Source organism: Perognathus longimembris, chromosome 20 (assembly GCF_023159225.1).
Source record: "Perognathus longimembris pacificus isolate PPM17 chromosome 20, ASM2315922v1, whole genome shotgun sequence".
Lineage (NCBI taxonomy): Eukaryota > Metazoa > Chordata > Mammalia > Rodentia > Heteromyidae > Perognathus > Perognathus longimembris.
The window spans coordinates 29786876-29813027 of record NC_063180.1 but is presented as its reverse complement, the minus strand read 5'-3'; the positions used below and the strand labels follow the sequence as shown (position 1 = coordinate 29813027).

Below are 26152 nucleotides of genomic sequence, written 5' to 3'. Positions count from 1 at the left end.
AGGCAGGGAGAGGGGCCGTGCCTAGGACAGAGTCCAGAGGGACAGAGTTGTGTTACCTGGGTGAGGGGGATGGGACTGACACTCTGGTGGGCCTAATGGCAGGTGGGCCACCAAGCTCCAAGCCCAGGCCAATTCTGGCAGGGAGCTGTACACAGCACTTGGTCTCCTCACCGGCTCATTTGTCTTAGCTATGAGCTGTCCTGTGCCCTGGAGCCCTGCAGGCCGACTGGCTGTCCAAGCAAGAAGCACTCAAGTGTTGACAAGTCTGGGAAGAAGTAAGTGGATGGGCCCTGGCAGTCAGGGACCAGGGTAGATGGGGGGGGGGGGGGGGGCTGGGCAACCCTCTGGCCCCAAAGCCTGGGGCTGAGTTCGCCCAGCTAACAGCAGCCCTGTTGCTGGGCTTAGAGGTTCAGCTCTCTGGGCCTCACTTTCTTCCCCTACAAAGTCTTTGGGATCCATCCCTGAGAAGGGGTCAGATTAAGGAAAGCAGTGATTGCCAAGAGACTGGACTGGAGCCGCGTGCTAGCAGGGTACTGGGGAGTGGGAGCTTGGACTGTGCTTGGGGCTTGCACTCCAAGAACCTCTCTAGTGCCACCATTCCACACAACACTGCCTTCCCTTGCAGTGGCGGCTCCCAGCCAATCCAAAAGACCTTTTCCCAGAGGACAAAGAAGGAGCATAGAGTGCGCTTCCATCTGCCTCCCACGTAGAGAAAGGGCCAAAACCTGTACTATCATCTTGGTCTGGCTGGACCAGGGCTAATCACCACAAACCTACAGTGGCCCAGGCCACATCCCCCCTACATTCACCTCCAATTCTGAAACCCTCTCAATCCTTCATCCACAATCCTATTTTAAGTGAAGTATGGCAGCCTTGCCTATTAGAATGTTACAAAAACAAAAAACACAAAAACAAAAACAAAAAAAAAAAAACCCACAAAAAAACCACAAAAAACCCCAAAAACCAAAAAAGAAAAAAAAAAGAACACAAAAGAAACAAAACAAAACCCCAACTCTGCATCGCCCCCTGTGGGGCCGGCAGGAGGCAACTCTTTGCAGGAAGGTCACTGAAGCACTTCCTGGAGGGAAATAGGATCAGCTTCTTGGAAGAGTCATGGAGTCACAGTGTGTTGGGCTTCCTCTAACCCTGCTGACATATCTGATGTGGTTCCCTGTATCACAGAGCTGTTACAAAGCACTCTGTGCTAGTGATGTGAGCAAATGTCTCATTCAGGAGCTATGCCAGGGTGGGCCTGGACAAGGAAATTGTTCCTGCTCTAAGGAGTGTACACTGTGTCTTGGGGCACTTTGGGACAAGTGCTGGGGTTGTGTTGGTATGTGTCATCCTCAGAAGTAAAGTGACACTCCTCCCACTTCAAGAGCACAGTAGAAGAACTGTATGAGCCTATCCCCTCTCTCTTCTGGGCTCTCACAGAAGGACACACCCAGTTGAATTGGAACATTGTTTCCTTCCCTAGTGCAGAAGAACTTTCAGAACATGAGAACCTGGTTTCTATTTTAGAAACTGTGAACCAGCCTCATCACCCAAATGTGTCTGTTCCAAAAAATAATGTTCAAGGCCCCTTATCCCGGTGACAAAGAGCACCTGTTTACCGTGGTCTAGTTTGATGACCGCATGTCCATACCTCAGTGTAAAATATCCTGTGAGTACATGGGAGCATCCAAGTACCGCTGGTTTCATAAAGCCTGCTGTTAGTGCATCTATCCCGAATGCTTGGACTACAGAAGTGAGACCGTCAAGTGTATGAACTTTATTTTTCAAAGAAGAAAAATGTAAATAGAAAGCATCTTAGTCAGAAAGACTATTGTACGCATGAGAGTTCCTCAGAGAATCGACCTGTGGCATCAGAGTGCCAACAGGTTATGAAGATGTCAAGAATCTGGATTGCATTACCTTTAAGGTATGGTATATCCAGGGATGTCTTCAGTTACAAGGTTATAACTGCTCTTGTTCTTTATTCCCCACCGGTAACATAGCTTTACCTTTGGATACTTGTATAACTTTGGTCATAAGGACAACAGGTACACAGAGAATTCCTAAAAGATCTGAGTTTGTAACGTAAAGCCTGATAATCTTTTCTTTGGTATTGAAAAGCTTTCTGTCTTCAAAATTATAGCATTAAACTGTTAACATGAACAATGATTTCCTGACCTGCTACTGAATATGTCATTCTTTATTGTTCCCTGGTACTCTGTAAGTATAGTAGATATTCAAATATATCTACTATATGAAAAATTACCATAGGAAATTTAAGTTAAACATCTTTACTTTGGTTTTAGAAAGCAAAAGCTTATTGTATTTATAATTTAAAAATATGTAGTAGAATCTATCCCGTAATACATATGCTGACAGTGCTTTAGTGAAAATTTGTCATTCTCTTCCATTCCCTTCCTGAAGTGCTGATATAGATCATAGTCATCCCTATGAATTTCAAGGCACCATGCCTTTTTTTAATACTTCATTAATTTAGCAAAAAGTTTTGACAAGGTGTTGTGCACAGGGGTACAGTTACAAAGTAGGGCAGTGTGTACATTTCTTGTGATATCTTACACCCTGTTTTACTTTCCCTTCCCTAGGTCAGGTAGACATATATATATATATAATATATATATATGTATATATATAATACACAGTGTACCAAGAACATATACAGTAGCCACGTGGCCTACACCAAAGAAAATTCGCCTAGGGCTTTAAATGTAATATTGACAGTAGACAATATATCAACAATAGTCTTATATGATTGTACATACATAGCTTTTGAGCTATGTGATCCACTGAGAGGTCTATTTTTGACCTTTATATTTTGAGTAGTTGTTGGTTTTGGATACATAGTGTAGGGTCGCTGACCTACACCTGTGGGAAATACCATTTGACAAGAAGTTTTTGGTTTCACAGACCTGGTCTCTACTATCTCACCCTTCCCCCACCTTAACAGTCATCTATCAAGGAGATCATGCCCCTTTGTTGTCTCGCTCAACATTATTTGTTCAAGTTCTGACCATTTCCCTGCGAATATCAATATTTCATCATTTCTGATCGCTATGTAATATTCCATTGTGTATAGGTACCATATTTTTTGGATCCATTCATCTGTGGAGGGGCATCTGGATTGTTTCCATATTTTGGCTATTGTGAGTTGTGCAGCGATAAACATGGAAGTGCAGATGTCTTTTTGATATCTTGGGACCTGTTGTTCAGGATAGATGCCTAGGAGTGGTATGGCTGGGTCATAGAGTAGGTCTATGTTGAGCTTTTTGAAAAACCTGCATACTGTTCTCCAAAGTGGTTGTACTAATTTGCACTCCCACCAACAATGGAGAAGGGTTCCTCTTTCCCCGCACCCCCTCCAGCATTTGTTGTTGCCTGAGTTCAGAGTATAGGCCATTCTAACTAGAGTCAGGTGGTATCTCAGGGTTGTTTTTATTTGCATTTCCTTTACTGCCAGGGATGTTGAACATTTCCTCATATGTTTCTTTGCCATTTTTATCTCTTCTCTTGTGAAGTCTCTCTTTAGCACCTTTGCCCATTTCCTAATTGGTTTACTGGGCTTGGAGGGGCTTAGTTTTTTGAGTTCTCTGTAGATGACAGATATTAGGCCTTTGTCTTTTGCTGTGCTGGTAAAGATCCTTTCCCATATGGTTGGCTGTCTTTCTATTTTTGGTGGCTATGTCTTTAGCTGTGCAGAAACTTTTTATTTTGCAGTAATCCATTTGTTGAGTCTCTCCCCTATTTGTTGTGCCCCTGGGACTCTATTCAGGAAGTTCCTTCCTGTGCCTATAAGTTCTAGCGTCTTTCCTACTCTGTCCTTCAGTAGTTTCAAGGATTCAGGTCTGATGTTGAGGTCCTTGATCCATTTTGAGTTGATCTTGGTGCATGGTGATAGGCTAGGATCCACCTTGAGTTTTCTGCATATGGCTGCCCAGCACCAGTAGTTGAAGAAGCTCTGTTTATTCCATTGTAGGTCTTTAGCTCCTTTGTTGAATATCAGCAGACTTTAAGAGTGTGGTTTTATTTCTGGATCTTCACTTCTAATCCATTGGTCTTCAGGTCTGTTTTTATACCAATACCAGGCTGTTTTTGTCATGATGGCTCTATAGTAGAGCTTGAAGTCTGGTATTGTGATACCTCCTGCATTGCTTTTTTTTGCCTTGAATTGCTTTGTCTATTCTAGGTCTTTTGCTGTTCCATATGAATTTATGGATTGCTTTCTCTATTTCAGTGAAGAATGTAGCTGGGATTTTTTTTTTTTTTTTTTTTTTTTTTTGCCATTCCTGGGGCTTGGACTCAGGACCTGAGCACTGTCCCTGGCTTCTTTTTGCTCAAGGCTAGCACTCTGCCACTTGAGCCACAGTGCCCCTTCTGGCCATTTTCTGTATATGTGGTGCTGGGGAATTGAACCCAGGGCCTCATGTATACGAGGCAAGCACTCTTGCTACTAGGCCATATCCCCAGCCCCATGTAGCTGGGATTTTGATAGGGATTTCATTGAATTTGTATAACAATTTGGGCAATATGGCAGGGGTAAACGCAGAGAATATCTTGCTTATGTAATTTACCAGTCTACCTTGAGCTTACACATACATATTGTTTATTTGTTTTCTTGATTAATGTATGCAGACATTTCTTTTGTATGTTGACTTTTATTATTATTATTATTTCCATTTTGAGTCTCTGGAAAAAGGCCTGAGGCCCAGACCTTGTCTGAGATAATACATATTTCTAAAAAGACAAAGTCAACAGTTTGATTTGCAAATTAACTCTCACAAGATACTTCCTTAATACTTAACATTTAAATTCATATTATTGGGAGAGCTCTTTTAGATTTACTTACGTGTAGATTATTATCATCTTCATTCCAATGTATAGGTTAGTTACTTTTCTAAAACTTGATTGCATTCACAGTTGCTTAGAATCCTTTTTAAACTCAGAATTTGTGACCATAGCCTCTAGACGATCAGGTATGGAAGACTGGCCTACAGAAATATCTCAGTGGTACCATGCTTGCTTAGCTTGCCCTAGGCCCTACGTTAAATCCACAATTCACAAGAAGACAGACATAGAAACAAAATATAATATATGTATATAATATATATGTCTATATATATGTATTGGAGTTTGAACTTTGGGCCTTGGGCACTGCCCCTGAGCAATTCAGCTCAAAGCTCTACCACTTGAGCCACAGTTCCACTTCTGGTTTTCTGGTAGTTAACTGGAGATGAGAGTGTCATAGACTTTCTTGCCTAGGCTGGCTTTGAACCGTGATCCTCACATCTCAGCCTCCTAAGTAGCTAGGATTATAGGCATGATCCATCAGCACCCAGCTTGATGTGGCATTTCTCACAAGAATGTCTTGCAGTCCTGCAGGTCTTCATGCTAAACTCTCCTGATCTTACTAGAAAGATTATCAAAACACTTTTTGTCTCAGTTATGCATGCAAAGAAGATAACAATTCTGCCAATGTGATATGAATGACTCTAAACCTACTCCCGACTCCAAGCTTCACAACCAAAAAGCCATAGAATACTGTAATAGCACTTTACTTCTAGATTGTTGTAAGAAGTGTCTTTAAGTAGTCACAGTTAAAGATAATCATTGACACCAGTAATGAGTTTGACATACTACCTCCTAGTGGCAAAACCATGGTCACAGCCAGTGTGGCTGTAGGCCAAGAGAGATGACCCAATGGGCTGGGCCTTTTATATTGTCAAATTCAGAAACAAGTCACTACTGTACAACTCTTAGAATGCCCAAAATCTAAAATGCTAAAGAGTGATATGGAGAAACCAGGTGTTCTACACTGATTGGTTCTGAGAACTGAAGTAGTATGAGAAGCAGTGTGGCCCCTTGTAAGGCAATGGGCAGCTTGGAACAAACTAAACATATCTCTAGCATATGATGTTCAATATGGCACTGGTCCAAAGGAGTGTGAGATCTCCTCTGCACAGAAACTACACACAAATGTTTATAGCAGTTTTATTCATAACTGCTCAAAGCTGGAAGCAACGGAAAACTATTGTCATTAAAAGACATGTAAGAAAATTAAATGAATATTACTAAGTTTTAACAAGGTGGGGGAGGTGGGAAATCAGTGGGTTTTTAAATTATTTTTTGGAATGGTTTTTTTTTTCAAATTTTTGTATTTTAAACAGTTGAAACATTTTTAGTCTTATAATAGAGTCATAAAAATAGTAGAAATAACAATTCCTTTAACTCCAAATATTAACATTTTGCTGCATTTTCTTATCTCTCCTCTCTGTATGTATCTGCACTGCATTTTTTTCTGATTCAGAATAATTGAAGGCACTATACTCTTTTCTGCTAAACACGTCAGAGTTCCATCTTATATAGTAACCACATTATGATTAAGTCAAGACATTGTCATTGGTATAATGACCTAACTACAAACATATTCATTTGTTTCCAATTATCTCATAAATGAGTTTTATTTGAAAAGAGAATAAAGTATTCTGGTTCAGGGCACAATCAAGGATTACACTTGCATTAACTGCCATGACTCTTTGCCTTTGTAGTCCTTTCTCAAATAGGGACTGTCTCTACTTAAAAAAAATATGGATCTTAGTTTTAGGGCAATTTTAGGTTCAGAGGATAGCTGAGTGAGAAGTACAGAGAGCTTTCATACATCCCTGGACAGCTTCTCCCAGTACCAACTACATCAGAAACATACGCTGAGTACAACTGATGACCCAACATTGATACATCATCATGCTGAGACCACAGTTTACATTAGAGTCCACTCTTGTCCATTTGATAGGTTGTTAACTGTATGACACTGATCTATCATTATATGCCAGACAGAATATTTTCACTATCCTAAAATCATCTATTCTCAACTTATTCCTCACTGGGTCCCCACATTTTCTTGACCATATCTGATCATTTTACTCTCTCCATAGCTTTGCCTTTTTAAAAATGCCTATTTGGGGGACCACACAGTGGGTAGATTTTTTAGATTAACTTTTAAAATATTAGTAATATGCATTTATTTTTTTCTCTTGTCTTTTCATGACTTAACAGTTCTGCACAATAACAGCAATAGTTATATTAGACCATTAGCTTAGAGGATTAAGGGTGTCATACCAGGTGTGGTACCACAAGCCTATAATCTCAGCACTTGAGAGGCAGAGGCAATGTGGATCAAAGATTCAAGGGCAGCCTAGGCTACATAGGGAGACTGTTTCAAAAACATAACAGAGCACCAACCCTGGGTCATTTCTAGGGGCTTTGCACTCACACTGTGCTAGGTCTCACCTTGAAAATTAACAGCTTCCTTTGGCATTTAAGAGTTCTAGGTTGTTTAGAGTTTGAGTGAAATTCCACAGTCTACCAACTCTCATAATTAGCACAAGACCACTGTATTGTGTAAGTGGCATTCTGTATTCAACAATGACTAACTGATCCATTTCAGACTGTTCACTTAAGAAGAGGGGGCATTCATCCACAATCAATGCTTCTGGGCATTTAGCATATTGGGTACCAAGAAAGTGAGATGCAACACGAATGGATGTGAATGAAGGCACAACCCATTCCTCTGCTCCTTCTCACTGCTCCCCACCCCATCCCTGACACCAATCCTGGCACTGTGGTGACTCCTAACTAAGTCTTATCTGGTCATTGAGCTTCATGACCTTGAAAGGTCATTTCTTTACCCTGAGCTTGGGAACTCTGAATTGGATGATAACAAAGGTCCTTTGTAACTCAGAGGTTCAGTGATTGGGGTAAGACAAAATGTCGCCTTCCTTGTGAATTTCAAACATAATTATTCTTTACCCCAAATCTCAGCAAGGGACAGATGCCAGACTATGAGAAGTGTCCCAATTTCTAGAAGTTACCTGCATGCTAGATCAAAGATATGTGTAGAGTACCAGTCAGAAAAATGGACAGGCAATACAACTCATCAGCAGATATGCAGGGCTAAATATTTGTGTCCAATGAAAGTCGTGTTCAATTTTTTTTTTTTAGTTAGAACATTAAAAGTGTATTTGGAGACAGCATGAGTACAGGTAGTGGCTGAAATAGTTGGTAAACTGATAGGTAAATAACAAGACAGGAAACTTGCTTGCTTCTTAGAGATGTAGAAACCTGTAGAATGAAAAAGGAGGAAAAGTAATGGTGGGTGCGGTGGGTATGAATAGGTCCCCAAGAAGGGACTCTGAGGGCTGGGGAGATAGCCTAGTGGCAAGAGTGCCTGCCTCGGATACACGAGGCCCTAGGTTTGATTCCCCAGCACCACATATACAGAAAAACGGCCCGAAGCGGCGCTGTGGCTCAAGTGGCGGAGTGCTAGCCTTGAGCGGGAAGAAGCCAGGGACAGTGCTCAGGCCCTGAGTCCAAGGCCCAGGACTGGCCAAAAAAAAAAAAAAAAAAGAAGGGACTCTGGGCAGTAGAAACACTTGAGATGAAGTTCTATCATCTTGAACCAGGATAGACTAGGAAACATGAGGTATGGTAAACGGCAGCCAAGAATGTAAATACTCAGTTTAAAGTAAATAAAGGAGAATGATTTTCACCCACGAACTTTTTAAGATTAAGGGATCAAAGTTGTTTTAGGGGAGAATTAGGCAAGATAGACCAGGGAAAATAAGGTGAGTGGCAGCTAGGGATTTAGAAAGTGTATTTAGAAGCATAGCACTTGCACTCCTTTGTAAGCTGCAGTACTAACACAAGAAGAGGGAAAAAATCAAGAGTAGCTTTCTCAATCTGACCTTGCCTGCTAGCCCCAGACATTTAGTGTGCTCTAAAAATTAAGAAAGGATATATTAAAAAAGAAAGAAAGAAAAGACATGTATCCTAGAGAAGCAAATACTTGGGGAAATGGCTTCTCCTGCCACAAAGTGCTTACCTCAAAAGATAAACATGTATGGCAGGACACATTCTATCTCAAGGATAAACAACCAGTTTAAAAATATATGGCAGAAGGCATTCTTTCCTAAAATGGATATCCAAACGTAATGGCCAATTTAAATTATAGTCAGTCTTGGAGCCCCTGAGCCCAAGTGGTAGCAGTGCAACACCAAGAATGATTAGAACAAAGAATAAACGCCAGTCTGCACAACTTTAAGTTAGACCCACCTTTATCACATGATATATATCCTGATGTCAAAGAGCCCAGTGTGTGTCCTCCCCTCTGAAAGCACCCACACTCCGTTAAGAGAGTGCCCTTGCCTTTCTGCTTATCTGGTTTTTGGGGATTATTTTGTCTGCTCATGGTCTGCTTGCCTGCTTACTTACTCAATAAGGCTCTGTCAAGTTTTCTTCCCATTGTGACTTTTGCAGAAATTCTTATTCTGCGATCAAAGTCAAGGAGCCCAATGAAGAGTCCCTACTTTCAGAGGGAAAGTTTACAAACCCTCACCTGCATCCAGTGACAGTCCCTTGCACTTTCCTCAAGAAACCTTCAATCGAGTTGCACTAAGTACAAGTGGGCACTTTGAGCATGTTGCCCTTGCAAATATTTAGGAGAGAGACTGAGCTCTCATTTTGGCTTGATACTGCAGAAAGCATGGACCATGTACTTTGTTATGGGTTAAGAGTTTGGACCCCACCTGATATCTCAGTCAGTTGATATCTCCTTGTCTCCATCTGAGCCTAGCCTATCTTGTGGCTGGATGCACAATGCTTTATTTTTTCCTTGCAGTATCTTCCCTTCCTACACTTCCACACCTCATTCATGTATCCAAAGTCGAGTTTTCACTTTTGAACAATGTTGGTCTCCTAGATCCCTTTGTTAAGCAGTGACCACCGGCTGGAGACACCATTTCAGAGTCAGTCTCAGCCTCCAAACATGTGCTGCTTCGTGAGATCAGGGTTCATAGGGGCTTTCTCTTCACTGTAAGCCCACCTCCTAGCTTCAGGCTCAGCACAGAGCCACATACTCAATGTCTATGACGTTGGTAAGCTGTGACATCAATAGTGACAATTATTATACGACGACAGTACTTTTGACAAAGATCTCTCTCTCTCTCTCTCTCTCTCTCTCTCTCTCTCTCCCTCCCTCCCTCCCTCCCTCCCTCCCTCCCTCCCCCCTACCCTTACCACTTCATTCTGTGGAAAGACTTAAGACAGTGTGATACTTTTGCAAAAAACGTCCACATTGTGGAGCCACCTTGCCCAATCTCTCAGCGCACCTCTGGTGGGGTCAGCTTCCTCGAAGCCTTGATCTCTCACAGGGATTCTGGTGGGTGGTGGAAGGGAAAAGAAATGCCTCCAAGTCCTCAGCACCCTAGCTTCACAAAGATACGCAGCTAAACACACTTCCAAATCCTCAGATTGGCCGTGCACACAAGGCTCTTTGCGCTATGACCTCGGGGGGCCTACGGACATTCGCCCTGGCAAGCAGGAAAGCTCGCCGCCTCTCCCGCAGCCCGGCCGCAAGGAGTCCCCGGCTCGGACGCGGGAGTGCCCGGGGAGCTGGGTGTGCCCGCGGGCGGGGCGGCCCAGGTCTTTGGCCCCGCAGCCCGGCGGCGGCGCGGTCGCCGGGTGCTAAGCGGGCAGCATTGGGGCGCTTTGGTCCTCCCGCCGTCCCGAGTGCCGGCCTGGCGCTGGACCTAAGCGGGGTTCTCCGCCGCTCGCTCCACCCGGACCCCCTCCTCCTCGCCACCCCACCCCCCCGCACAGGTGACCGCACCCCTTCACGGCGTGTCCCCCGGGACCTGGGTGTGAGGCGGCGCTGCCGGCGAGGAAAGGGGCGTGTCCGAGGTCCGCGGCCCCGGCGGCCAGAGCACCTGCGCGGGCTCCGGGGGTCCGGCCGCCCGCGAGCTTCCCCGCCCACCCGCCGGGAGCCCCTGCCGGCCCCGCCCCGTCCCGTCTGGGGCCTTCCAGCGGGTCGTGGGCTCCCAGTCGGAGCGGGTTGGGGGGAGGGTCCCGCCGCCTGCAGCGCCAAGTCTCGCGGTGCTGCTAAGACCCCGGAGCCGCAGGCCCGGCGCCTCCCCCGCGCGACAAAGGCTGCGCGCGGGAAGGAAGCCGAGGCCGCGGCCGGGGAGCGTCGAGAGCGCGAAGCCGCGGCCGTCTGCGGCGAGGACCGCGGGGAAGCCGCCCGCTAGCGCCCTCTTCTGTGTGCGCGGACGCGGCGCTGGGTCTCCGCCGGTCTCCTCGACGCCCCGCGCCGCCTTCGCCCCCGGGGCGCCGGGCCTCCGCAGCAAGATGGCAACCCCGGCGGCCGTTAACCCTCCGGGTGAGTAGCGGCTGCGGGCCAGGCCCGGCCTGGAGCCGGCGGCGCAGGTCCGAGCGCAGCGCTCACTGCGCGCGCTGGGCGTCCCGGGTTGACCGGCGCCGGCTGTCCGTGGGCGCCGCAGCCCGCGTCTCCACCCCGTCTCGGCCGACGCCGGCCCGGTTCCTGCCGGCTCGGGCCGGGTCCCGCGGGCGGGCGGGCGGCAGAGCCCGGGGTTGGTGGCGCGGGGAACCGCAGGGCCCGCCCGGAGCCCCTGCAGCAATTCCGACAGTCGCCTTTGCCCCGCGCTTCCCCGTCCGATCCCCGCGTCCCCGGAAAAGCGCGGGGTCGTGGCCGAAGTGAGTGTAGATGATGGAGGGAAAACTTTGGCGCCGAGAGTCAACAGGATGGAGCTCCCGGGGTTCCTCCTTCTCGATCTTTACAACTGGCCACCGTGTGTCCAAATTCTTCCCGGGCTGGACAAACTTAATGTAACCAACGGTGCGGCCCGGTCCTGTCCAAGCGCCGGTGCTGCGCACCTGTCAGCCTCGCCGAGCAGCTTGAAACATCTGCTCAGCCATCGTCTAGTAGGAATAATTAACTTCTTTTGGAATGATAGCAAAGGAAACCCCATTTTAGTTGTGAAACTTCCATGTGGCGTGAGCACTGCTGGAGAGTTTTGGGTGTTGTGCCTGTAGTGCTGTGGGCATGACAGGCTGCTAAGTCAGGGACGGAGCTCAGCACTCAGGAAAGTTACACGAGAAGGAGGTACTGTGCCTTGGGAGACAGTGTTGAGTGAGAAATCACAATGTCTGGCAGAGAAAACTTCGGGCATCCTGTCCTTCTGCACTAGTCAGGGAAGGCGTGTGTGATTTGCCTAGACCTTACAGGACTGGAAGGCTGAGGACCTTTGCAGGTGCAAGTCATGAGGGCTTGCTTCCCAGTATCAGTCGGGAGGTCACTAAGGGGGTCGGTGCACCACTGGGATGTTACAGAGATTTCCCATCCAGGTTCATGGACGTGGCTTTAGGACCTCTAAGCGCTACTAGGTATGATGGACTTTGTCTCCTTGCATTAAGAGAGAGACTATAATGATGAAGAGCAGAGAAGTTCCACTATCACTTTCTTTCTAAAGGAATAACTTGCCAGCCATTCTCAAATAACTTAGACAAAAGGTAGCAAAACTAGAGGTGTTGAGGCAAGGTTTAAAATGAGACAGGTGCTACTGAGGTTAGACTTAACAAGGGTGGCCTGAACACAAGACAAGGAAAGCACCGTTGGCTATGTGGAGTCCAGATTTGGAACTGGTTATATGTGATATAAGGACAAAGGAAGAGGCCAAGAAGACAAAGAGGCAGGTGCCTATGGTGTGGACAAGGAAGGAGGTCCATTAACAGAAACAGTTGGCTCTCAGTTGGGTGGTTAAGCGACTTCCACCTGTTTGCCTTTTTAGAAATTAACAGAAAATTGATCGATTTGAATGTAGTGAAAGTTGGAAAGACAAGGTTAATGAAGATATTTTGGTGCAATATAGGCTCACACTGGAAAGAGGAATACAATTGAAGTGATGGCATGATTTGTGTACTCTTACATCACTGTTGCAAACTGTTCTGTCCATCCAATTGGCCCCGTGCTGCATGGAATGAAGATGGAGCAGCTGGGGGTGCTGAGCACATCAGTGTCTGGTCTTGGGGGCTTGATGTTTCACAGGACTTGGCCATCGAAGCCCTCATTCTCCCACTCAATACCTGTTCAGCTTGACATACTGGAGATCTTGGCAGGGTGAGTGTTTATCAGCTGAAAACCCTTTGAGGCGATCACCTTTTCTCTTAGCCATCTTCCTTTTTTTAAAAAACTGGTTCCTGTGGTAGCAGGATGCATAGGGGTGTGTTGTGTTGTTCTGGCCACACGTGAGTGTGCAACTTAGAATTTAGTTTCAAGGAACATCTCCAAAGAAGGAGATTTCATATTTCATGAGTAATGTACAACAAAGGAAAGCTTGACTCCTGAGCTAGCCACTCACTCTCATCAGCAGAAATCACATGACATTTCTCTAAATTCTTCCTCATCCTCTTACTCCCACCCCCTCTCTAGATGGGTTGTTGCTTTGCACAGAATAAGAGCTTAGTAAATACTGCTAAATGAACTGAGAGGACCCAGGACTTATTTCTGCTACTACTTTGAGCTCAGGAACAAAGGCTGCTTCCCAACCACCCATTTGTTGTTTTCCCTAGCTGATCACTGCACATCAACCAACACATTCATTTTCGGGGACACTACTCTGCAATACAATGGTGGTACTCAGAGAGTTTGGTGATAGAGTTGAATATGGGTCTTCACATCCTCACGTTGCTCAGTTGGTGTGAGCCAGGTTTCATAACTCCCTACACTGCTCCATCTAGTTCTCCGGTGTTGGATTTAGATTAGAATTCTACCAGCTACTCATGGTAGAAGTCCCTAGAGGAAGAAGAGATTGATTCCCAAGTGTTCCCCTGGGTCTTGCTTCTGTGCCTCCTGTGGTTGAAAATACTTCCTGACTTGCGGGGTCATTTCTAGTACTTACAAGGGTCTATCTCCAGTACTATGGTATTGGTAGATTTTCTCTGTTCTGTTTGTCCAGGGATGACTCTAGACTAGAGAATTCTTTCTTCCTGTCTTATGTGTTAGCTCTTTCTTGCCCATTCTGTGTGCTCCCATCACTGTGATGTATTTAACCATGAGCCATTCTCTACAACCAAGCACATGGCAGCAAGCACACTCTTAAATCCTCCTGAACCATTAGCTAATTAAATTTATTTTTGAAACAAGTGAAAGACTAGGACAACTCCATCTTGTTTGTGTTAAGCTAAGAATAAACCAACCGGCCATAAAAGCCCATTTACCGAAACCAACTGGCTATAAAAACCCCTTTTCCGGATGGCCCAACCAGGTTGGGAACGTTCCAGATACTTTGACCACTCTGGAATGTTGTCAGACCAATTTTTAGAGAACCCCTAGCCCCGAGTCAATCAGATTTGTCCTCACAACCTAATCCTGACTGCACCTGGTTTATGTAACTTTGTGATTTTTTCCTTTAAATACCCATGTAAAACTCTGCTCGTGGCCTTCCTCCTAACTTCCGCTGTGTCGGTGGGTAGGACGAGGCCCGAGTTGCAGCTCTCTTGAATGAAGCCTTGCTTTTGCAGTTTTGAACGTTTGGTTTTCGGTGGTCTTCTTGGTGGTTTCCTCGCGACATGGGCATAACACAAGCATCCCAGTTTCAGATATTTTGTAACAACAAAAAAGGGACAAATACAGAACTTTATAGCATGTCATCATTTTAGCTTTTCTTTTTTCTCTTAATAATCTACATGTAAGTTTTCTCTTTTTTTTTTTTTCTTTTTTGCCAGTCCTGGGCCTTGAATTCAGGGCCTGAGCACTGTCCCTGGCTTCTTTTTGCTCAAGGCTAGCACTCTGCCACTTGAGCCACAGTGCCACTTCTGGCCGTTTTCTGTATATGTGGTGCTGGGGAATTGAACCCAGGGTCTCATGTATACGAGGGAAGATCCCTTGCCACTAGGCCATATCCCCAGCCCCAAGTTTTCTCTTTTTAATGAACTGATGGTTCACTCTTTTTAGTGCTTAACAAATTTTTACCATTAACTTGTGCCAGTGGCTCACACCTGTAATTTTAGCTACTCAGGAGGCTGAGTTCTGAGGATTGTGGTTTGAAGACGCCAGCCTGGGCAGGAAAGGCCATGAGATGCTCACTTGTCTCCAACAAAATACTCAGAAAACCCCATAAGTGGCGTTTTGGTTTAAGTGGTAGAGTGCCCGGCTAGCTCTATACCTCCTTCCGTGTAGAGATCCTAGGCCTATTTGCCCCCTCCGTGTGGTCCCCTTTCGCTCTCATACATATTTTCTGGCCAGTAGGAAGTAATGCAGGAGCTAGGGCCATGGAAATGCTCCAGACCTGGTGTGGCCGCGAGAATGCCCTCCTCCCCCCCCCCCCCATACTCGCCAAGGAGGCCGGGTATGCATGGACACCTCAGAGTCAGCTTCAGGAGCTTCCCACAGAGGCGGAGACTGCAGTCCCCCAAGGACCAGGTCTCCAGGGTCTCCAGTGCCATTAGGAGACATGTGCTCTCAGAGGAGAGGCAGGGCTGGTTTGGCTGCCTCTTCAGCTTTTGGACCCTGAAAGAGGTTGGGATGACTAGCAGCCAAGCAATCCCAGGTCTTAAAGGTATAGCCATAGCTTACAGTAGAGCACTTTCCTTAAGCGCAAAGAGGCTCAGGGACAGCACCCAGACCCCCGGTTCAAGCCACGGGACTGGCAAAAAAGAACAACAAAAATATTATTAGATGTATCTACCAAAGGGCACACTGGTTGTTTCTAAGTTGTGGTGATTATAGCTGCTATTTTTTGACCAATATTTACTGAGCAACAGCCATGTGCTGGATTCTGATATCGTTTCTGGGGTTGTAATGATAGAAAAATTGGTACAGCCACTGCTATCAGTGTTAAATAGTCACAATGGAACCATGTTATAAATAATGTCAAGGCTGTGAAGAAATGATTCCTGGGATTGAATAACCAAAGGTCCTAGTTTACATTAGGATTTGGTAAAGGCCATTTGAAGTCAGCAAAGGCCTCTGCAAGGAGTTGATATTTAAGTCAAGCTCTCAGGAATGAAGAGAAACATTGTAAGTACAGGGAGGAGATCCCGCAAAGGCCTGCAGATGGGCAGAGGTAGACAAGGGGAGGGGATGTCTGGCCTCAGGGAAATGGATTTAAACAAGGGATAGAGTGCAAATAAGTTTTTCTTAAAAGATGCACGATCTAAGCAGAGACAAATAATAATAAATCCTAAAGGTTGTTTATTGTTGTGAAAACCAGTCTAAGAAACAACTGCAGCTGGGTGCTTTTAGCTCAGGTCTGTAGTCCTGGCAACTGAGGAGGCTAAGATGTGAGTTCTGTAGTTTGAAGCCAGCCCAGGCAGGCAAGTCTGAAGCTCTTATCTCCAATTAGCCAGCCAAAAGGCGGAAATGGAGCTGTGGCTCCATGGGTAGGTAGAATGCCAGCCTTGAGCACAAAAGCTCAAGGACAGCACCCACACCCTGAGTTCAAGCTCCAGGACTGGCAAAAAGGAAAGAAAGAATTCCACAAGATGTGAATTAGAATGTACTACAACCATCTTTTATTCTGCTTTTTGTTATTATTGTCCTACATCCTTTTTTTTTAAGCAAAAGAGATGTGCCTTTAGTGTTGATTTTATATTGCAAATATAGATTTGATGGTGACTTGTATAATATGATCATTGATCGTACACCACAAGTTCAGAAATGATTTCAGAAGAGGGATTGTCTCTTATCTTTTGAAAGCCTAGTCATTCATTCAGAATATATTAGCTTCCCCATACTATGACAAAATACCTAAGAAAACAACTTAAAGAAAGAAAGGTTTTATTTTGGCTCACAGTTTCAGAGGTGTCATTGGTTCATGGTCCCTTGGGCACGTGACTTTGGTCCTATGGAACAGTAGCAATCTCTGCGGAGGTCAGAGCTAGCCTATCTGTGGAATAGGGATGTTTGCAGAGGCTGACATAGCTGTTAAACCCTAGAAAGGTCTTAGATTCAAACTCCTACTCTAAGTTTTTTTTTTTTTTGCTTGCCTTTCCTGTATATAGTGCTACAAAATCCCATCCCAAAGGGGCTTTTGGAGAATTGTGTGCCTGTCCCTCCATCTAGAGAATAGGACTCTTCCTTGCTTTCACATCAAGAAAAATACTTCATGTTCTTTCATAGAAACATATGAATAACAATCTAGACATTTAAAAAGTGTATTTATTGCAGTTGTACAAAAATCTGAGTATCTGATTTTTCAGAACCTAAGCAGTTAATGCTTGAAATTTTACTGCAAATAAATTGATCACTATGCAAGACAGTTTTCATGGCTGAATCATAGTCCACAGTTAAGGTAAACAGATCTATGATGACATTTTCTGAGCAGAATACAAATGCAGCAACATCCTCCCAGAGGTTCCTGCCGTTTCTTCTACAAGGATAGCATATTGTTCTAGGAAGGTGCTGGCCACAAGAAAGAAAGATCTTTATTTAATCCTTCTGAAAAGGTAGGGCTGTGATATTTGATGTGTTTTCTGTGACAAGATTGTTCTAAGAGATAGCAATTGAGGAGATCATTTTTCTTCCATTAGCTGCCTCTCTGTCCTTCCTCCTCTCCTATCCATAGAGAAAGCCTTTTGGGTTTTGATGTGTTTGAATGATCATTGAAATATACTGTGTGGTGATATTGTGAAAGTTGGCATGTAATTAATTTTTTCCAATGTAAATATAGAAGAGTACCTTTCTTATTTGGATTCACAGGAAGTAGTGGGGAAAACAAAGTGTCTGTTTTCATTTTCTCTCTCTCTTTGTAATGCTCTCAAGCTTCACATTTTTCCCCCAGGTTTTTCCTGCCTGTGCTATATTATAGGAATTCAACAAAATACATCTGAATTTGAAATGTGAAACAATCTGTAGCTAGATGCTGTCATGAGCCAGTTCTGTTTTCTGTATTATAGTGAAGCTTGCAAAATCCTTAGCTTACACGGATTGTAAAATGACCTCAAAACCTCACCGCAACTTTGCCCAAGCACAAGCAATCATTGTCCCTTGTTTGAGGAAGGAAGTACAGCTTCCCAGGTGGGGGGACATTCGTGTGAATACAGGTTGGAAGTACAGCTTTCCAGGTTGGGGCCGACCGGGACCGGAGGCGGGGGGGGGGGGGGGTGTTTGTGTTTTACGTCTGACTGCTATGAACACAGATATTTCTGATTTTGTGTTTGACACTGGTTGTCCTGAGGGTCCTGAGCAGAGATCATTTCAAGATGGTTGTATTTGTGATTGGGGGAATGATTAAATCTTTGGAGAGTTGTGATTGTATACAAGGCCAGAAAGCTCCTTGATGGGAAATGGAAAGAAAGCTTACCCCTCAAAGGGGCGTAGGGAGCAATCAAAGTAAAGCATGTAGGAGAAAGCATCTTTTTTTATGTTGTGATCTAGTCCTCCAGAGTGTGGCCCCCTCCCGGAAGCCTCTGGGTGTTCCCATTGATCCCCATCACTGTGTCTGGCCTCTTTCACCTTAGGTAGTGCTCAATGTAAAATTAACTAGCCACACATCTGTAGGAAACTCAGCTCCCATTGAGGTTTTCCTTCTTGGGCTATTGTTCAGCTTCTGGTTGAAAATAAGCGCTTGGCAAATGCTACTTACAAAGCAAATGGAGCCCATTTTCTTCTAGCAACCTCAGCAACAGGGAAAAGCATCCCGATGAACCCATTTCTCAGTTGGAGTGGAGACACAGAAACAGCCAAGTCAGAGCCAGCACCAGGCCGCCTGAATACTTAGTGGCCTGCTGAGGATGTGGCTACCTAGGGTCTGATACTGAGCATGCTGGTTCCGCAGATGTAAATGTACAATTGGCCCAGCCGTATTTTAGTTCTTTCTCTAGAATTTTTTTGCCCTGTATAGTGTAGGAGGATCAGGTGACCACTGTTTTAGTTTTTTTTGTTTTTTTTTTGTATTGTTTTGTTTTTTAGAATTTTCCCTTTTAGGGCCCTGAGGCTAACACATTCTTTTTTTTTTTTTTTTTTTTGAGGTGGTGACATCATCTCCTTTTTCTTTGTGGCACCACTGCTTTGGCCCTGCCATCTTTTACCTGGTGCTGTGAGCTTCATTGATTCCCAGAAGTACAGGTACCATGAGAGTGAATCTTAAGGAACCAGATCCTGAACTGTGGTGGGGATGGAGTGCAGGGGAGCTGGTTGGAAACATTGTTCTTTAAGAGATGACATTTGAATTGTATCTAGGTGACTGTGAGGAGATGAGGGTAGAGGAGAGAGGTTTCTTGATGGAGAACATAGAATGTTCAAAAGCCTTGAGGTGGAAAAGAACATTGTGTGGTCAAGAAATGGACAGGGTGGTGTGCTTGAGAGGTGGGCAGGAGAGGTGGGAAGCAGCTGCCCACTCAGGAGCTCCTTGATCACATGAGAGATGTGTGTATTAAGTTCAAAGAGAATTAATGCACTGGAAGAGGATGGAAAGGCTTGCCTTGTCCAGTCTAGGTTCCAAATGGAATGAATGAAAGGGGCAAAGGTAGAGTAGGAAGACTAGTTCAGCAGCCAGACAGTCCAAAGGGTGAGGAGACTGAGAGGTGACAGCAGCACTTGATGGCTGGATCTGGGATTCATTTGCAAAGAGCCAATATGGCTATCACAGATTTGGGTAAGGTCACAGGGAATAACTCCAGAAATTACTCTGCACAGGATCCTCTGGAGTCTGGAAGAGGTGCATCAGCTGGCAAAAGAATCCTAGAAGGATGGCCAGAAGATAGAAGGCAAGGATATGGCACCTAGAAAACCAGTACACATAATTGAGATACAGGCGTAGGAAAGCCACATCCCTAGAGAAGATTGGATAGGAGACCCGTGTCTGGCAGAGAAGGGAGAGTAGGAGAATGACATCTCACAGACAGATAAGGAGGCAGGGAGAACCACATCTTAGAATAGGTGGGGCAGAGATAGCTACATCCAGAGAAAAGGTGGCAGGAGAGCCTTGTCCCCACAAGTTGGGTAGGAGTGTTATTAGTTACTCTTACCAAATACAGCCCCAGCAATGGTGGCAGCTGTACTGGCTAGTACTGGTGTGAGTGAAGACCAAGTCTGACTATTGAAGGCAAAGGGGAGAGGTGCAGAGGGAGGCCTGAAACACAGAGGCAGCTCCATGATGCGGTTTTGGTGCCACAGTTTCAATGCTTGTGCAATGGTAAAGTCTAAGTCTATTTTGAAGGTGGACTTGCATTTGATGTGTGGTGTTGTCATTCTAATGTACTCCTATTTCTGTGTATCAGTAGACATCCCTCCTCACTAAAAGTGGCAAATACTCATGGCACAGGAAATCCTTGGCAAAGCTCCTGTCCCTTGCCCATCCCAACCAAGCCCTTGCCAGGCTCATTGTAACTTGGTCTTTTGGAGCTGGATTAGAGAGGGGATGGAGACCTTGTTGAGAAATTGGGGTCCTGGCCCACTTGCACCTCCTGATGTATGTTTGGATAGCAAGGTCCCAGGACTGTGACAGGCAAGTGTGCTCTTCCCTGCCCAATAGCACTCGGGAATGGAATCAGTTTCAGGGTGGAGTGTATGAGTGTGTGTGTGTGTGTGTGTGTGTGTGTGTGTGTGTGTTGTGAATACAATGTGTTGCTATTGTGTATTTGTTGTATGCTGCTGTATGGTATGCGTTGTTTGTGATCTCTGTGATGTTTATTTGTGGTATTCGTGTGTGTTGCTGTGTGGTGTGAATACATATTGTGAAGGCTTGAGGGGTGGTCAGTGGAGATAGAGGCTGATGGCTCAGCACTTCTCTGGGTGACTCAGGGCCTGGTACACTGAGCCCTCCCTAAGGTGTGGGTGGCCTGCCCAACCTTTATGTCAGGGTTTTTTGGGGGGTAGACTTGGCTGAGGCCCTCATTTCTGGTTGACAGGCTAGTGCAGGTACTGTTTTTATGTCTTGGTCACAGTATCCCCCTGTGAACACTGCAGGAGGAACCAGGAAGGTATTCATCCTTTCATCTTTCCTGCGTGCTGTGAGCTAAGACCAGAAAGACAAAACCCACAAGATTGACGTAATTATTTGCCCTGAACCCCAGGCATCACTATAAAGATGTACTGGTACTAGTTGCTTTGATCCTTATAGCTTCAGGAAGTATAAAGTATCCCCATTTTACAAATAAAATATAAACAACACACACACACACACACACCATACACACATACATATACATCCACCCCTTGGTTGTTTTCTCTCTCTCTCTCTTTTTTTTTTTTTGGCCAGACCTGGGCATTGGACTCAGAGCCTGAGCACCATCCCTGGCTTCTTCCCGCTCAAGGCTAGCACTCTGCCACCTGAGCCACAGTGCCCCTTCTGGCCATTTTCCATATATGTGGTGCTGGGGAATCGAACTGAGAGCTTCATGTGTAGGAGGCAAGCACTCTTGCCACTAGGCCATATTCCCAGCCCCCCTTGGCTGTTTTGAAAGACATTTTTCCGCTGGGGAGAAGTTGTAGGGAGAAAGTAAACTACTATTGCCCAGTATTCTAAATGAATGACCTTCCATCCAATAGAAGCTGTATGATACATGTTTTGTTCTACTTTGTGGATGAGGCCTCTGAAGCTACGTGAAATTAAGCCCTTGTTGACCACAAGTACTTAAGACTCCACAGCCAAATTGGATGACCCAAAGAGTGAACACTTCCCATGTTCCCCACAGCTTCTTCCTCTAGGCTGTGGTCTAGAATCTTACTGTGAAGACATTTCTTGTTGCAGCTGAGGTGGAGTCCACCAAGGTACCCAAGATCTGCCTGAGAGGTGAGGACCTCTTAATGGATGACTAGACATATGAGAGCTTGCTTGTTATTCACTAGCTATATGGCCTGGTACTGAGTTCATTGTCCATAACAAGGGCTGACTTCATATCTACTTACTTCATGGATGGCAAGATATAAAGTACACTAGGAAAGGGAGGCGGCAGGGTGTCAGAAACATAGTTACCATCCAATGCAAATCCTACTTTAGACAAATTTCATCATCATTATTAAGCCATTCCATTCTATTCTTTGACACTGACATTGAAAATGATTTCCCTCTGCCTCCATCGCATTCATTCATTCCTTCTACTTCTTCAGCTGCACGTGGCTTCCTATACTATGTCTTTTATATGAAGCAGCTTAAAAATATTTGTTTTTTATTTGTAATCATTCAATCAACACATTAAAATAACCCTTGGTCATTGAGGAAAAACAGATAGGATGCTCAAAAAAATAAAGAAGAGGCTGGGGATATGGCCTAGTGGCAAGAGTGCTTGCCTCGTATCCATGGAGCCCTGGGTTCGATTCCCCAGCACCACATATATAGGAAATGGCCAGAAGTGGCACTGTGGCCCAAGTGGCAGAGTGCTGCCTTGAGTAAAAAGAAGCCAGGGACAGTGCTCAGGCCCTGAGTCCAAGGCCCAGGAGTGGCAAAAAAATAATAAAATAAAATAAAATAAAGAAGAGCTTTTGGGGAAAAAATTAAACATTTCTGGCATTCCTCTCATAGAATGGCCACATTAATGTAGTTCTGCCTGCCTGTATTTTTTCCTGTGTGTATGGCAAGCGCACACACACACACACACACACACACACACACACACACACACACACACCTCTCTCATTGTCTTGCGAGGCCTAAGTTATCCTCCATGAAGGCCATACTTGTCGACTGTGGCTGTGGGGTATGATGGTGAGCTTTTGGTCAGCCTGTAGGACTCTAAGGTTAATGGTCAGGCTTTCCTGTACTTTGTTTCAAAGTAAAATTTAGAAAAACCCTAGAGCATATTAGCAATGTGCCACAGAATGAGCTCTAAGAAATGCATTGCCTTTCCCTACTTGCCTGACCATGGAACCCTTTTGCCTGGAGAATCTTAAAGGTTGCTGTTCTGTGGAAATTGTTTCAGGAAGTGATGACTCTTTTCCCCCTTCTTTTTTGTTCTAGCAACACTTCTGTCCTTCAGTTGTGGGGCATGAGAAACATCATATGCTTTAGCTTCTATTTCAAAATATGAATTCATATTTCTTATTAGAAATAGATGATAAGGTTGTGGATTCATTGCTGTTTATACTAACTAGCTGTCACAAATTCAGAACAATGACTGCCTAAAGAGGACAGAAATAGTCTCAGAAAGGGATTATTTTTCCCTTGAGAACTTTTCAGTGTGTACTGGTTAAAAAACAAAGTGTAGCTCTTCGAGTCCTCAAAATCTTGTGCCCATAGAAGAGTGGCTGAATGAAGCTTTTGCTTATTAGTATTGTAAAATTCCTCTTCAACAGCACTTTTGAGTAGAATAATTCCAGTTGAACATTGCTTGTGGTTATTAAACATGGGGTCCCTGTATGTAACTGTGGAACAGATCTCATGTTTCCCTAGTTTCTGCCAGCCATCACCCATCCCAGCATGCACCCTCAGTGTTACTCAGCAGTGTTTCTCCACTGGAAAGGGCCCTATTCCCATTATGAATTATCTTATTCCCATCTTGAATCATCCTACTGAGAGTAATTTTTATAGATTGTGGCTTCCCTTCAACTCCCAATCAGACTTGAGCTAAGGAAAACAAACATTGTGGAAGCTATTCCCCAGAACTACTAACAAAACCAGAGAAGCTGCTTGAGGTGGTCATCTTGCCATGAATGGTTTGAGAGTTCAGGAACTCTCCAGAAACTGGCTTTGAGATGAGAGGTGCTTAACGTGCTCTTAAAGAACTTCCAAGTGTCTGGCTTGTAAGCAATAATAATAAACAATATAGGAGTCAGTGGCTCATGCTTCTGATACTAGCTGCTTAGGAGACTGGTATCTGAAGCAGATAAATCCTAGACTCTTCTCTCCCATTAACCAGCAAAGAGCAGGAACTACATGTGTGGCTCAAGTGGTAGAATGCCATCTGTAAGCACAAAACCCAAGTGTGAAGCCCTGAGATAAAGCCCAAATACTGGTGTGTGTGTGTGTGTGTGTGTTTGTGTGTGTGTAAGAGAGAGAGACAGAGACAGACAGACAAACAGGACCCCCCCCACACACACACCATGGTATATGTTACCCTCATCTAGTATTTGACATCCTTGTTTAATACCCATTCTGGAGAGGCCTTGGCTAGGGAGCACTGGGGTATTCAGCCTGATGTAGTCACAGGTTTCCATACACCCTGACAACACAGGTGCTTTCAAAGCCCCAGACTTCACTATCCTCATTGTGTGTGAAGGAGCGACACAGAGCTCTGACTTTCAGAGCTCTACACTAAGGTAGGAGGCAGCCTTTCCACTTCATGTAATAATCGCCAAGGCACAATGGCAGGGCATTCATGGACACCACCACAAGGCACTGGCTCATGGCAGGTACCAGTGTTTGGTACCTGTGCAGCTGTACCTCTCAGGCTGTCCACACTGCCAGATTCTTAGACATCTTACCTGCCTTCAGGTGATCAGGAGGCAGTTGTGGAAGCTGCTAAGCTATAGTGATTCTTTTCAATGATGGTTTAGAGCACTGAGTTTGGGAGTACTGCCCAAAGGCCTCATTTCCAGAGAAGAAGTCCAGGGTAGGAGAATAAACTCACCAGACCGTGTGTGTAGTGACAGGCCTGGCAGCAGCACACCTGAGCCTTGGACGTCCCACCTTGTCGAGGATACTGGGTCCCCACAGCAGCTATCGTTGTTACTGTATTTTTCTGGCATTGACAAAAACCGTTTGTCTTTGCTCAATTCCAGAAATGGCCTCAGACATCCCTGGATCGATGACCTTGCCCGTTGCCTCCATGGCGGCCACTGGACAGGTGAGGATGGCAGGGGCCATGCCTGCTCATGGAGGAAGGCGGCGTTCCAGGTAAGCAGCCTCAGAGTTTCCACGAACCGGTTCCAGTAAAATGTTGAGCAATGCCCTTGACCTATTAAGAAAGTATTGTGTTCCCTGCCCTCCCTCCCAGAGTAGAAGCTCAGAAGTTTGCATCCTGTTTAGATTTTGCAAGATTCCTAAGTATGAACATGTTTTGCTTAGCCTTGCCACCTAGCTGGGGACTTGTGTTTGCTTATCCTTGTGGTGACAATGTGCTGGTGATCCTGCTGGGCCTCGTTCAGACCATCTCTCTGAAGGAAGGAGGTCACCGGTAACCTGCCTGAGCCCTAGAGTCAGGTTTGGCAGCTGAGCTCCAGCCATGTGGCTGCCAAGGATCTACCCTCTGGCCCTTCATCCTTTCCTCTTTTCTGGATATGTGCAAGAATATCTTTGAAAAAAAATTCAAGATGCATTGTATGTATAAATGAGCTTGTTGAGGCTGGATGTTGGTGGCTCATGCCTGTAATCCTAGCTACTCAAGAAGCTGAGATCTGAGAATCATGATTCAAAGCCAGCCTGGACAGGAAAGTCTGTGAGACTTATATCCAGTAAACCACCAGGAAGCCAGAAGTGGAACTGTGGCTCAAGTCGTAGAATATCAGCTTTAAATGAAAGAGCTAAGAGACAGCACATAGGCCCTGTGTTCAAGCTGTAAGATAGACACACACACACACATACACACACACACACACACACACACAGACACACACAAAACCCCTCAAAACAGGAGGAAAAACAACCCTGCATATATTCATGGTTAATTTTTGCATCTATATACAGAATGTAAACCCAAACCAATCAACAGAAGTCCTGTGGGGGAAAAAAAATGACAGACATTTTCAGATTGATTATATCATTCAACCCCTTTCCCGCACTGAATCCATTTTATTGTCAATTAAATATTTGATAAGTAGAACCCCTCCTGAAGTCAAATCAATTTGTTTTTTCAGTGCAATTTTTGATCATTCATAGCTCTTAGGGCTGCTACTGTCCAGTTACATAGGATTCTTCACAGTTTAATACTTAGGCCTATTTTTAAGTGGTCAGCCATTTTTTGACAGAAAATATCTCCACACCAATGTGACCCTCCCTCCCTTCCTCCCTTCCTTCCTTTCCTCCCTTTCCCTCTTCCTCTCTATCCCTATCCCTTCTCTCCTCTCCCTCTCCTTCTCCCTTTCCCTCTCCTTCTCCCTCTTCCTCTTCCCTCTTCCCTCTCCCTCTCCCTCCTCCCTCTTCCCTCTCCCTCTCCCTCTTCCCTTTTCCCTCTCCCTCTCCCTTTCCCTCTTCCTCCGCATAATAGTGCAAGAGGTAAAAGAGATAGGCCTCTGCCATCCTACCAAATATAAGGATGAGGTATGGCCTTTGAAGGCAGAACAATAGTTTATTTTTCCTGAGGAAGCCTATCTTCATTCTCGGGGTCTATGTGCCTGCTCACATCTCCGTGTCAGACAAAGTAAGCCATCCAAGATTCTACTTGCTAAGCCTCTGTGACCTAGGGATATAGCCATGTCTAA

At 45.1% G+C, this 26152-nt stretch overlaps 1 pseudogene; it reads left to right on the top strand.

Moving 5' to 3' along the window:
- Window positions 1–991: 991 nt before the first annotated feature.
- On the top strand, window positions 992–1797 carry LOC125368187 (annotated as a pseudogene).
- Window positions 1798–26152: the final 24355 nt, after the last annotated feature.